The following is a 13,804-nucleotide window of genomic DNA, read 5'->3' as shown; positions in this document are numbered from 1 at the left end:
GGGTTGTTAACCAATGTCATAAAACAGCATGTGTGTTACTGTTACATGAGAAACTATCTGTTCTGTAAGCCTTCACCTGAAGCACAATAAAATATTAAAAAAAAAAAAAAGAAGTAGATTAGCAGGGCTTTGACCCATAATTTTTCCTGCTCCACTTAGTGTTCCTCTTCACCTACATTTTAAAAATTCGGGCCCATTCAGGTTTTGCTTTGTCAGCCATGATGTAAAGAGGGTCAGATGATATGTGCATAGACAATGGGATGTGTTATAGGAGAGAAATCCTGACCTTAGGGAACCCATATTTTTATAATGGACAGTAAACCTGCCTAACCTTTGCTGCAGAGGGAGATGTTATTTTGTTTATTGGAAGCTGAGGAAAGAAGGAGTCCTGTGTTCTGTGCTTTTCTTGGCTTCACTCACTCAGAATAGAGCTTGCATCTTGCTGAACTGGAAGGGGGAAGGGAAAGAGTGGGCCATGTTTCAAATGCCACAGACTCTTGCTGTTGTTATAGATTTTTAGTAGATTTTCTTCAATAAATATTTCATTTGCTATATAGTCTTAGGATAACTTCCAGAAAATTTTAAACATTTATGTACATGTATATGTATATATATATATGTATATATATATATGTATATGTATATATATATGTATATGTATATATATATGTATATGTATATATATATGTATGTAATTTTCATCAGTTATGGTTGTTTTGCTGGGGAGATGGTTCACAGGACTCTTCATGCTGCCATTCCAGAAGTCATCTCCTGGCCCCCACTTTTTGTTTTTGAAGGTCCTGCCCTATGTCTAAGTTGTGTGGCCCATAGACCTGGTGGGGTGTTAATTTGCTTCTTGGCAGCTCTACCATCACCTATGGCCGTAGGGACCTGTGCATCCTACACTCCTGTTATCCTTATGTCCCAGGGTCCTGCTACGGCCTGATCTTCTACCTCAAATCAAGAGAAAATTGTGAAGGATAAAGTTGCAAAGTTTCAGGCTGACATTCCCAGAGTCAGATCTAGAATATAAAGTTAATTAATTCTGATTAAGAAAAAAACACTGCCATTTAATTGATTCTGACTCACAGCAACCCTGTAATACAATCTGAAATCTCGCGACTTCTATTTGAATTGTGCAAATAAATCAAGGGAAAGCTGGTTTTGTCTTGAACTATCAATTTCTAATGGGAATATCCCTCTATAAATGGTTAAGGGCATATATTTTAGAGTCAAACTTGGCTCAACTGTTTTCCAGTTGTGTGCCCTTTGGCAAGTTGATTAACTTTTCTTGAACCTAAGTTTCTTCATCTTTATTTGGGGTGACTGCAGGAGAAAGATGTGGCAGTCTGCTTCCATAAAGATTATAGCCTTGGAAACTCTATGGGGCAGTTCTGCTCTCTCCTATAGAGTCAGTGTGAGTTGGAATCAACTCGACGGCAACAGGTTTTTTATATGGGGGTCAATATTTTCCTTAATAGGATTACTACAAAGATTAAATAAAGTGCTTTTTGTAAAGTGCTTCTCACATTAGCAAATACTCAGCAAATGAGAACTAATGCTGTTATTTATACTGGGGAAACACTTTTTGGCAAAGGGACATCACAAAGGATTTTTAAATATGATTTTCTTTCTCTAGAAATTATAATAAGAATTCCAGAGTAGTATAATACTACATTTGAGCCTTAATCCATGGGAACCACAAATGTTCCAGAGATCCATGTCTGGGAAACAACATCCTTTTGGAAGACATGAGATAATGTGTGGAAAATAAGGGTGATATATGTGCAAAAATGTATTGATGGCATTCTGTACAAAATGAAGGTAGGAGATGAGTATGATAAAAGACAAGTGTTTGTAAAGTTTATCTCTGGTGTACGTGCCATTCTGTTATTTTACCCTCAACTTTCCTATCCCACTCTTCTCTTTTCTCACTGCTTTGTCACTCTGGTTCTGCTACACTTGGGTTTCTTATGAAGAAGAAGGAGTTGCCACCACAGTAGAAATATTCTACTTTCCACAATCAATTAGGTTAAGAATATGGTTCATCCCTGAAGTTTATCCATACCCTGAGGAGTCAGCTCTATTCAAAAGTTAGAGCTCTGTGTTTAAAGAAATTAACATATGCCAATGAATTAATTAAACAGGCACTTAATGGGGCAAGAGTGTTCTAGGCACTGGAGATACCTTGGTGAACAAGATGGACAAAGAGTTCATGAAGCTTCTGTGAGTTAATGTTATGTAGCTGTTAAAGTTGTTACAGTTTTTGGAAAAAAAAATTTTATTATGGAAATTGTCAAACATATATAAAAGCAGGAAGAAACCCCCAATGTACTTATCACTCAGGTTCAACGATTATCAACACATAGCCAAACTTATTTTGTCTGTAACTCCTCTACTTTAGACTTTCTGAAAGGCACAGTAAAGATGCTGTGATTTTAGTCTATATGATCCCTTCACTGGCATGGGATTAAATAACCAGGACACAGCTCTTAATTCTTTCAATCTTGGCATCATGAGAATAGCTTTTGTAAGGATAAATACAAATAGAAAAGAAGGAAAAAAAATTGTTTTTTTTTTTTGCTTTTCCCTAATGCAAAAGGGAGATAACTCTCCCCTTTCATTTTTTTTTTTTTTTTGGTGGGGGGGCATTTACTTTAGAAACCTTGTAACTGTAAATTCTTTCTTTACCTCTTTTTACAAGCTCCTCTTGAAAGTCTAAGTAAGCTTCTTGCCAGTTTTACAACCCAGGAATATGTCCTCAAGGACCTGGGAGCCATGTCTTTAAAATGTGATCAGGAAGGAAGTCAGCTCCCCTGTCTCTCAGCTTCTGTGGGAGGATAAGAGCCTATCTTCAGCAGGCTGCAAGCTGTAAAACTACCTCCTGTTATAAATACATGAGTTTATTTTTTCTTTGGATAAAGGCAAGTAACAAACACTGGTGCCTATCCCAATAACCAGGAAAATTTAGGATAAACAATGTGTGACAAATGGAGCTGTCAGGTCCTCTTATTTGAGGACTAGTTACCATTTACCTTGAGAACGTGTACAAAATAGGTTGCATTTACTTCGTTATATAAAGGGTGAAATTTCTTTGTCTTTTGCAGTCTCTTTAGCGATTGCCTATCATGCATCACATTCTGGTTTAATGCTTATTCAATAATAAACTTCTTTCTTTTTACCTTTGTGGAGAGGTTTTCTGGGTTGGGAGAAGATTATTATTATTATATTTTCCTAGCACTTACCTGCTTCTCAGGAGGCTAGCTTCTCACGAGAAGCTCAGGAGTACCCAGTCTTTACTCTCTCAATGGTGCACTGAGAGCCAGTAGAAAATCTGATTGGCCTTCTTCTCTGCTGCCCACGTACAGCTGCATCGTCCCTGCTGCATGATGAATTTTGGGGATGAAATTAAACTTGGTAACCCAACAACCTGGTATGATCAACAACCTTGGCCCATGATGGGGTACGACTCTCTCTATGCAGCTAATTCTAGCCCTGGCAACCAGGCCTTAAAAACTCATCATGTATAGTCATGAGCTCCACCCAACACAGTGGGCGTGACCTTGGTACAAATGTAAAGGATTTCACTCCGTATGGGCCTTGACTCAGCTTTCTTCTCTAGTAACTCAGCATTTTGCCATGTCACTTGCTCCCAGTCACTCCCCTAAACACGACTGCCATCTCCACAGCTGCACTGGCTTAGGTCCTGGCCTCTCCCCAACTCTGAGGAGGAAAGAGTCCTGCCCTCTGTTATTCCGAGGCCCACACCCATTTCTTTTCTTCAGGTGAGTGATACTTCTTTTAATGGCAAAACTACCCTGTTAGGTGAAATAAGGTTTAAATCACCACTCACTGCCATCGAGTCCATTCCGACTCATAGTGACCCCATAGGGTTTCCAAGGCTGTTAATCTTTATGGAAGCAGATTGCCATATGTTTCTCCCTTGGAGTGGCTGGTGGTTTCGAACCACTGACTTTTCAACTAGCAGTGGATCGCTTTAACCACTGTGCCACCAGGGCTCCTGAAATAAGGTTGAAGGAAAAAAATTCATCCACAAAATTGCATGTATACTTTGATCTCAATTTTTAAAGAAAAATAAATTCAAGAGAAAAGCCTAACAGTAAATACACCAAAATACTAGCAAGGTTTGACCAAGTGTGTTAAGATTTGGAGTATTTCTAATCACTTCTTTAGTAAGTTATATAATATTCAAAATTTTCTAAAATTAACATTATTTTGACAATCAGGAAAAAAATTAGACAGAAAACTAAAACCCTTTCCAAAGTCATAGCATTAAACATTGTAAACAAGATTAAAATGATATTAAGAATTTCATAAGACCTGTTGGCAGAGGAGTCCCTGGCTGGTGCAAACGATTAACACGTTCAGTTGCTAACCAAAATGTTAGAGGTTTGAGTCCACCCAGAGGCACGTTGGAAGAAAGATCTGGTGATTTACTTCTGAAAAGTCAACCACTGAAAACCCTATGGAGCATAGTTCTGCTCTGACAAAGCACAGTCACCATGAGTCAGAATCAACTCAATGGCAGCTAGTCTTTTTTATTGGCCTAAGGCTTGTTCAAAACTCTGTTATAATAGACATGACACTGTGAAATGGTCTGGTTAAAAAAATTGGCCAAAAATACTTTTGGAATATGATTGTACGTGTGTGTGTGTGTGTGTGTTTCCTTTTGATTTTAGAAGTAATATGTGTCCGTTTTAGAAAATAGAGAAAAGTGCATAGAAAAACATACTGTGGCAGCCGTGGAGTTGTGTCGCTTCCATCACCCTTTAATAAGGAACAGGTGTGAGGAGTAGAGTTAACTGACAGCCCCCAGCTACCACACCTTTGGGATTCTCTGCATCACCAACCAGAGACCACGCCTCCATCCTCTGCCATGCCCCCTGTACCCTTCCCTGCCAGCCGGTGGCTGAGTCCGATAGAGGTGCTTCAACCAGGTCATTTCTGCCTGTCACCAGACTCCTCTAACTGAGAAGAATGTTCATTTACAGTTTTGACCCAGGGCTCTGTTAATTATTCCCTTTTAGATCATAATATAATCTAAAGAAATTTGTACTTTCTCAGCATCCTGAAGAACATTACACTGATCCTTTATATTGATTACATCATTCAGAATGGACAGGATGCACAAGAGGCAACTATTATGCTAGAGGCCTTGATAAGACAAATGAGAACAGAGGGAGAAAACCATATATTGTGAATAGAGTTTGCTCTTTTTTTCCCCCAAATCTTTTCTTTTTCCTCAACGAAGTTTTATGGTTTTCACCATATGATCTTGCACAATTCTTGTTAGGTCCACACTTAGGTGCGATGCTGTTGTGCATGTATTTTTCAATTGCATTTCAATTACATTTTGTATTTCGTTTTTCTGGTATGTAGAAGAGCTATCCCCCATATATCTGTTAGTTTGTCATACTGTGGTAGTTTGCATGTTATTGTGATGCTGGAAGCTATCACTGGTAATTCAAATACCAGCGGGGTCACCCATGGCAGGCAAGTTTCAGTAGAGCTTCCAGACTAAGAAAGACTAGGAAGAAGGACCTGGCGATCTACTTCTGAAAGAGTTGGCCACTGAAAACCTTATGAATAGCAGTGTAACATTGTCTGGTATAGTGCTGGAAGATGAGCCTCTCAGGTTGGAAGGCACTCAAAATACTACTGGGGAAGAGCTGCCTCCTCAAAGTAAAGTCGACCTTAATGACGTGGATGGGGTAAAGCTTTTGAGACCTTCATTTGCTGATGTGACACGTCTCAAAATGAGAAGAAACAGCTGCAAACATCTATTAATAATCGGAGCATAGAATGTACGAAGTATGAATTTAGGAAAATTGGAAGTCGTCAAAAATGAAATGGACCAAATAAACAGAGATATCCTAGGCATTAGTTAGCTGAAATGGACTGGTATTGGCCATTTTGAATTGGACAGTCATATGGTCTGCTATGCCGGGAATGACAAATTGAAGACGAATGACGTTGCATTCATTGTCAAAAAGAACATTTCAAGATCTAATGTACAACACTGTCAGTGATAGGATAATATCCATAACCTACGAAGAAGACCAGTTAATATTACTATTATTCAAATTTACTCACCAACCACTAATGCTGAAGATGAGGAAATTGAAGATTTTTACCAACTTCGGCAGTCTGAAATTGATCAAATATGCAATTGAGATGCATTGACAATTACTGGTGATTGGAATGTGAAAGTTGTAAACAAAGGAAAAAGATCAGTAGCTGGAAAATGAGGCCTTGGTGGTAGAAACAATGACGAAGATCACATTATAGAATTTTGCAAGACCAATGACTTCTTCATTGAAAATACCTTTTTTTCAAGAATATAAACAGCAACTGTACATGTGGACCTCACCAGATGGAATATACAGGAGTCAAATTACTACATAAGTGGAAAGAGACGATGGAGAAGCTCAATATGATCAGTCAGAACAAGGCCAGGGGCTGACTACAGAACAGACCATCAACTGCTCATATGCAAGTTCAAGTTGAAGATGAAGAAAATTAAAGTAAGTTCACAAGAGCTAAAATATGATCTTGAGTATTGCACCTGAATTTAGACCATCTCAAGAATAGATTTGACGCTTTGAACACTAATGACCGAAGACCAGCTGAGTTGTGGAATGACATCAAGGACATCATACATGAAGAAAGCAAAAGGTCATTAAAAAGATAGGAAAGAAAGAAAAAACCAAAATGGATGTCAAAAGAGACTCTGAAACTTGCTCTTGAACATAGACTAGCTAAAGTGAATGGAAGAAATGATGAAGTAAAAGAGCTGAAAAAAAGATTTCAAAGCGTGACTTGAGAAGACAAAGTAAGGTATTATAATGAAATGTGCAAAGACCTGGAGTTAGAAAACCAAAAGGGAGGAACTCACTAGGCATTTCTCAAGCTGAAAGAACTGAAAAAAAAAAAAAAAATCATCCTTAAGTTGCAATTTTGAAGCATTCTGTGGGGAAAATATTAAACGACACAGAAAACATCAAAAGAAGATGGAAGGAATATCAAAAGAAGATGGAAGGAATACACAGTCACTGTACCAAAAAGAGTTGATCAACATTCAACCATTTCAGGAGGTAACATATGATCAAGAACCAATGGTACTGAAGGAGGAAGTCCAAGCTTCACTGAAGGGAATGGCAAAAAACAAGGCTCCAGGAATTGATGGAATACCAGTTGAGATGTTTCAACAAACAGATGCAGCACTGGAAGTGCCCACTTGTCTATGTCAAGAAATTTGGAAGACAGCTTCCTGGCCAACTGATTGGAAGAAATCCATATTTGTGCCCATTCCAAAGAAAGGTGATCCAACAGAATGCAGAAATTATTGGATTTTGAAAGATGTTTACCTGTGTTTTATTGACTATGCAAAGACATTCGACTGTGTGGATCGTAACAAATTGTGGATAACATTGCAAAGAATAGAAATTCCAGAACACTTAATTGTGCTCACGAGGAACCTATTCATAGACCAAGAGACAGTTGTTTGAATAGAACAAGGGGATACTGCGTGTTTTAAAGTCAGGAAAGGTGTGTGTCACGGTTATATCCTTTCACCATACTTATTCAATCTGTATGCTGAGCAAATAATGCAAGAAGCTGGACTATATGAAGAAGAACGGAGCATCAGGCTTGGAGGAGGACTCATTAACAACCTGCAATATGCTGATGATACAACTTTGCTTGCTGAAAGTGAAGAGGACTTGAAGCACTTACTGATGAAGATCAAAGACCATAGCCTTCAGTATGGATTACAACTCAACATAAGGAAACAAAAATCCTCACAACTGGATCAATAAGTAACATCATGATAAACGGAGAAAAGATTGAAATTGTAAAGGATTTCATTTTACTTGGATCCACAATCAACACCCATGGAAGCAGCAGTCAAAAATCAAGCGACGTATTGCACTGGGCAAACCTGCTGCAAAAGACCTCTTTAAAGTGTTAAAAAAGCAAAGATGTCACTTTGAGGACTGAGGTGCACCTAACCCAAGCCATCATATTTTCAGTCGCCTCATATGCATGCAAAAGCTGGACAACGAATAAGGAAGACTGAAGAATTGATGGCTTTGAATTATGGTGTTGGTGAAGAATATTGAGTATACCATGGACTGTCAGAAGAATGAACAAATCTGTCTTGCAAGAAGTACAGCAAAATGCTTCTTAGAAGCTAGGATGGTGAAACTGCATCTCATGTACTTTGAATATGTTATCAGGAGGGACCAGTCCCTGGAGAAGGACATCATGCTTAGTAAAGTAGAGGGTCGGCGAAAAAAAAGTAGACTCTCAAGGAGATGGATTGACACAGTGGCTGTAACGATGGGCTCAAGCATAACAATTATTGCGAGAATTGCACATGACTGGGCAGTGTTTTGTTGTGTTTTACAAAGGGTTGCTATGAGTTGGAACGGGCTCGATGACACCTAACAACAACAACAACAGAAGAGCTATTGAATGCTTTTTAATGTTGATACTGTATCCACCAAAACCTTGTTCAGCTTCCTTATTATTTCTAATAATTTTTCAGTTTATTCTTTTGAGTTGGCTATGTAATCAAGCATATTATTTGAAAATAACAAGACTTTTGCATCTTTCTTTAGATGCTTTATTTCTTTTTCTTGTCCTGTTGCATATGATGGACTTTCAGAACACTGCTGAATACCAGCAGGGATAGTAGGCATCCTAGGCTTATTCCTAATTTTAATGGAACTACTTCTGTGTTTTATATTTCACTATTAAATATGGCGTTTGCTGAATGTTTCTGATAGATACCTTAAAAAATATAGACTTTATATATATATATATATATGGAGCCCTGGTGGCACAGTGGTTAAGCACTTGGCTGCTAACCGAAAGCTCAGCAGTTTGAACCCACCAGCCGCTCCGTGGGAGAAAGATGTGGCAGTCTGCTTCCACAAAGATTTACAGCCTAGAAAACTCTATGGGGCAGTTGTACTCTGTCCTATAGGATCACTATGGGTCAGATATATATATATATATATATGTATGTATATATAACATATGTATATATATATGCCAATAATGGCCTCTGTACCCTCTAAAGTAATTTATCATTTTCTTCTGTAACTCCTATTAGACAGATGTAGGAAGTTTTTTTAATCTGTCCTCCCTATTTTTATTTCACACTTTTCATCTCTTTATCTATTTTTGCAACTTTCTAGCAAATTCATTAGCTCAGTATTTTAGCTCACTGATTTTTTTTCTTTAGCTATGTCTGTTATCCTATTTTGTAGCTGTAGTAGCTTTTCATTCTGATGTTCAAACTTTTAATTTCCCAGCTCTCTAGATGAAGCTTTTAAAAAATGGATATATACCACCTTGAATTTATCTAAGGTTATTATCAATACTAATTCTAAATCTCACTTAATTTGCTTTGTTAATTATGTTTACTCTGGGAGAAGTTCTAACTTTTAAATTAGCCCTTGGCTCTTTTCATATATTTGGTGACTCTCCATTGTATATTTTTTTATTTGAGTGCCTCTTTTAGTCCCTGTATGGAGCCCTGGTGGTGCAGCGATTAAGTGCTCAGCTGCTAACTGAAAGGTTGATGGGTACAGCCACTCTATGGAAGAAAGATGTGGCAGTCTGCTTCTGGAAAGATTACAGCTTTTTAAACCCTGTGGGTCAGTTCTACTCTGTCCTGTAGGGTCACTGTGAGTTGAAATCAACTCCAAGGCAACATGTTTGGATTTTTGGTTTCAGTCCCTCTAACTTCCATATCTGCATTCCAAACCTCCCTTCACTGACTTTAAGAAGACATGGGACTCACAGCAGGGTGGAGTGCACTGTTAGCTGTCCTCTAGATGAAGGTGCTTCCCTGTCTTCCTAGATGTCACCAGCTTCCTGTACAGCCCAGACTCTCCAAGCAAGAGTCTACACTTTCTTCTCACAGCTGGGAACAGATATCCCTATTGTTTGCTTTCTGGACCATGGAAGGGGCTGACTAGCTTGGCTCCTCTTCCTCCCATTCCTGGGCATTCACCCTATTAGTTGCTCCAGGTCCCCTCCTCCTACTGTCTGCCAACCCTGCGCTTGGAGCACTTGTGGATCCCCTTCACGTTTGCAGCAGTCCTCCTTTACATAGGTTTTGGGGTGTGGCTCCCTCTGTCTTCTTTTAGGAATGTTTCAGTCTCTGGTCCACTGAGGCTACTTCTTCTTTTATTCCAGCATAAGTATAACCCAACTCATTGCCGTCGAGTTGATTCTGACTCATAGCAACCCTATAGAACAGAGTAGAACTGCCCCCTGAGGTTTCCAAGGAGAGGCTGGTGGATTTGAACTGCCCGCTTTTTAGTTAGCAGCTGTAGCACTTCACTACTGGGCCACCAAGGCTCCAGCATAAATACAGAGTTTTTTAAAAAACTCATCTTCTCTGTTATTTCTAGAAATCTAGACACAAGACAGAGACTGCAGCATGAACTAGGTCTGCCATCTTGATCCAATCTTCTTAATTTACATGTTTATTTGAATATTTTCTCCTCTTGATCACCTAACATTTTGATTCTAATTTGCTGGTACCATGCGTGGGTTGGCTTAGGTGGCTTTGATGATCTATGGGCTCCCTGAAATTATAAAGCAAAATGTTGTATATTTGCAAACATGTGCATTTTCCTGGGGCATGGGCTAATAGTTATTATTTTCAAAGAAAAGTCATGAACCAAAAAACAAAAAAGAATTTTTTTTTGACTGCATGAAAACAAGAGACAATAAGATAATGATTTCAGAATTTTAGGTCTGTGTGGAATTTTAGATTCCCTTTTAAGTATTATTTTAGGACCTGAGCACCTTTGTTCCAAGGAGGAAAAAAAGCAGGAAACTATGACAGCCTCAGCTGATTTTTCACATAGGTTTGGAACTGCTTTATCGGAGCAACAACCTGTGGCATCACTTTTTGTCAAAACGAGAGGAAACGTAAAGAAAAATGCAGCTAGTGAACATCTGAGCCGGCAGCTCTCGCGGAGTCCCAAGGCATGTGCTCAGCCCTGTCAGTGGAAAGCAGCTGGGTGCTAGTTGCTTTGCCTTTTCAATCATTTGCTTCTCTTGACAATGCCTTCTCACAGAGGCCTCTCTGCAGGTGTAATTGTGATTACAAGTAGAGAAAATTGATAACGGAAAATAATTTAATTATTCTCTTCTCAAATAAGACACAGCGTTGTTAAATATGTGGGGGAACAAAATAAAACAATCTCAGCATGTGGATGAACAGCATCTTGTTAATAATTGCGCTTGGGATTCTGTAAACACAGTGAATATGAGGTCAAGTAGCATGTGGTTTTTTGGAGACTGTTTAATTGATCCTTATCGACAGCCTACAAACAGGGCCTAAACAGTGACAACGGTGGATAATGGGACATAGTTTGGATTGAAGGAGACAGTAACTTTGCTAACCTCAAGAATAATCAAGGAAACGCCTGGATTTCATATGTAACACTGGAGGGAAACAGCAGTGGCCAGAAAGCTGTTGTTTCTCTGCCTGGCTTTTTTGCAGAGTCTGAGGAATTCGCTTGGGGGTTTTTGAGAAATTCTTGTGGTGCTTAATGATATAATTGGGCAGAGTTTTTTTTTATAGCTCTGCTTGCCTTCCAGATGCTAATGATTCTCTGAGCAAGTTGTCTACAGTTTTCCTTCACATCTTCTCTGAGAAGGTCCATACATGTAAATAACCTATTAAAAAGTATACTGCACTCTTTCTCCCTTTCTCCACCATCATGGTATATGTGGTCGACTTCCATCTTCGCCATGTCTTCTCACAAGACTTTCAGAATCAGGAGATTCCTGGCCAAGAAACAAAAGCAGAATCATCCCATTGCCCAATGAATTGGAATGAAACCAGTTAATAAAATCAGGTAAGACCCCACGAGCAGACATTGGAAAGGAGCAAACCTGAGTCTAAAAGGAGTCGCACATGTGATGGCCTGCATTTTATGCTCTATCAAGTTCATGAGAGTTTCATCATATCCAGCTGAAAATCTCCCAACTGTCTGAACAACTGGACATGCTTTACTAGGAAAATTCTGAGGTTTTTCCTTCCCCCCCTTTATTGTTAATGCTTCCGCATTAATAGGTTCAGTTAAATATGTGAAACCTTTTGTTTGGAAGGGGCCCTGGTGGCACAGTGGTTAAGAGCTCAACTGTTAACCAAAATGTCAGCAGTTTGAATCCACCAGTGGCTCCTTGGAAACCCTATGGGGCAGTTCTACTCTGTCCCATAGGGTCGCTGTGAATCCAGATTGACTCAACGGCAGTGGGTTTGGTTTGGTTTTGGTTTGGCTAGATAAGAGATGGGAGGTTTGGGTTTTTCTGTTTGGTTGGTTGGGTTTTTTTGTTGTTGTTGTTTGGAAAAAAAGAAAGAAACATACTGCCAAAACCCATTGCCATCGAATCGATTCCAACTCATAGCTACCCTATAGGACAGAGTAGAACTGCCCCATAGGGTTTCCAAGGAGCAGCTAGTGGATTTGAACTGCTGACCTTCTGGTTAAGGTCAGCAGCCAAACGCTTAACCACTGTGCCACCAGGGCTCCACAGTATACTACAGGGAACACCAAGTCTCCAGCCTCTTTTCTATTCTGGAGGCACTCAGATTAATCATCATGCTGCCATTTGCCTCCCTGAGCACAGAATACAGATGCCTAAGCAGGTAGTGGGGGAATCCACCAGCCAACTCCTTAGAGATTCCAGAGTCTTCACAGGTATAACCATGGGTTCTTGGTTAGGGGCTGAACCAGCCCCAGGAAAGATTTGTCACCCCGAGAACTTTTGCCTCTATCCATCCTTCCCATTCCTTAAGGGCTCTGCCCACACTTAGCCCCGCCCATCAGCAGCCTCAGAAGCTGCCTGCAGAGGAAATTGGCAGAGCTTCAGCCAAGTGCACAGCCTGGGGAAAACTAAGTATGTCCCTGTGCATTCTAGATCCCACCCACTTCGCCCACCTCTAAGCAAACCCTCTTCTGGAAGTTTCACAGTTTGAGGTCAGCTTTGACTGAGGAGTGGAAGTGAGCCTCTGAAAACACACCCTCTTCTAGAAGTTTCACAGTTTGAGGTCAGCTTTGACTGAGGAGTGGAAGTGAGCCTCTGAAAACACATATTTCTGACCCCAGAAGTATAGGGCTGGAAGAGTGAGAAAAGGAGACTGGGGTGTTTTAAAAGCCATTTCTGATGAAAAAAAAAACAAAAAACAAAAAACACACAAACTCGTTGCCGTGGAGTTGATTCTGACTCATTGTGACCCTATAGGACAGAGTAGAACCGCCTGTTTCCAAGGAACGGCTGGTGTATTCAAACTGCCAACCTTTTGGTTAGCAGCCAAGCTCTTAACTCCTGCATCACCTGGGCTCCATAATCACTTCGACGAGTGGTTATCAATTCTGGCTACACATTACAATCACCTGGAGAGCTTTTTCTTCTGTTATTCAGCTTTCCAACTTTCACATAATCCAGAAAGAAAAAAAATAACAAAAACTTTGTATTTCCAGGAGTCTGAAAATTTAGAACATTGATTCTATGAGCATTTGGAATCTTAAGTTGGAACAAAATTTGGAGAGCATGCAGGTGAGGACTGCTGTGCCAGGTAATGGACAGAAGGAACAATGTAAAAATGGTGTAGTGGAGGCATCTGACCTCCTCTGACTTCCCAAGGAGGAAGGAGAATCAAGATCAACAGCCCAAGGCTAATCCCTCTGAGGCAGAGGTCAGACTTAATTTCTCTCTCTGCCAACTTTACCAATTCTGAGACCAACTA

At 39.7% G+C, this 13,804-nt stretch overlaps 1 long non-coding RNA gene across 1 annotated transcript; it reads left to right on the top strand.

The window, feature by feature from the left end:
• The first annotated feature begins 3,683 nt into the window (after positions 1–3,683).
• Positions 3,684–13,596, top strand: LOC111820703 (uncharacterized). The gene is made up of 3 exons (XR_002824214.1): positions 3,684–3,785; positions 11,818–11,909; positions 13,539–13,596. It is a non-coding gene; the product is annotated as an uncharacterized LOC111820703 (long non-coding RNA).
• The last annotated feature ends 208 nt before the right edge of the window (positions 13,597–13,804 follow it).

This window comes from Trichechus manatus, unplaced genomic scaffold (genome assembly GCF_000243295.1).
Source record: "Trichechus manatus latirostris isolate Lorelei unplaced genomic scaffold, TriManLat1.0 scaffold00047, whole genome shotgun sequence".
In the NCBI taxonomy this organism is placed as follows: Eukaryota; Metazoa; Chordata; class Mammalia; order Sirenia; family Trichechidae; genus Trichechus; species Trichechus manatus.
The sequence above is the reverse complement of the archived record's forward strand: the minus strand, read 5'-3'. Positions and strand labels throughout refer to the sequence as shown.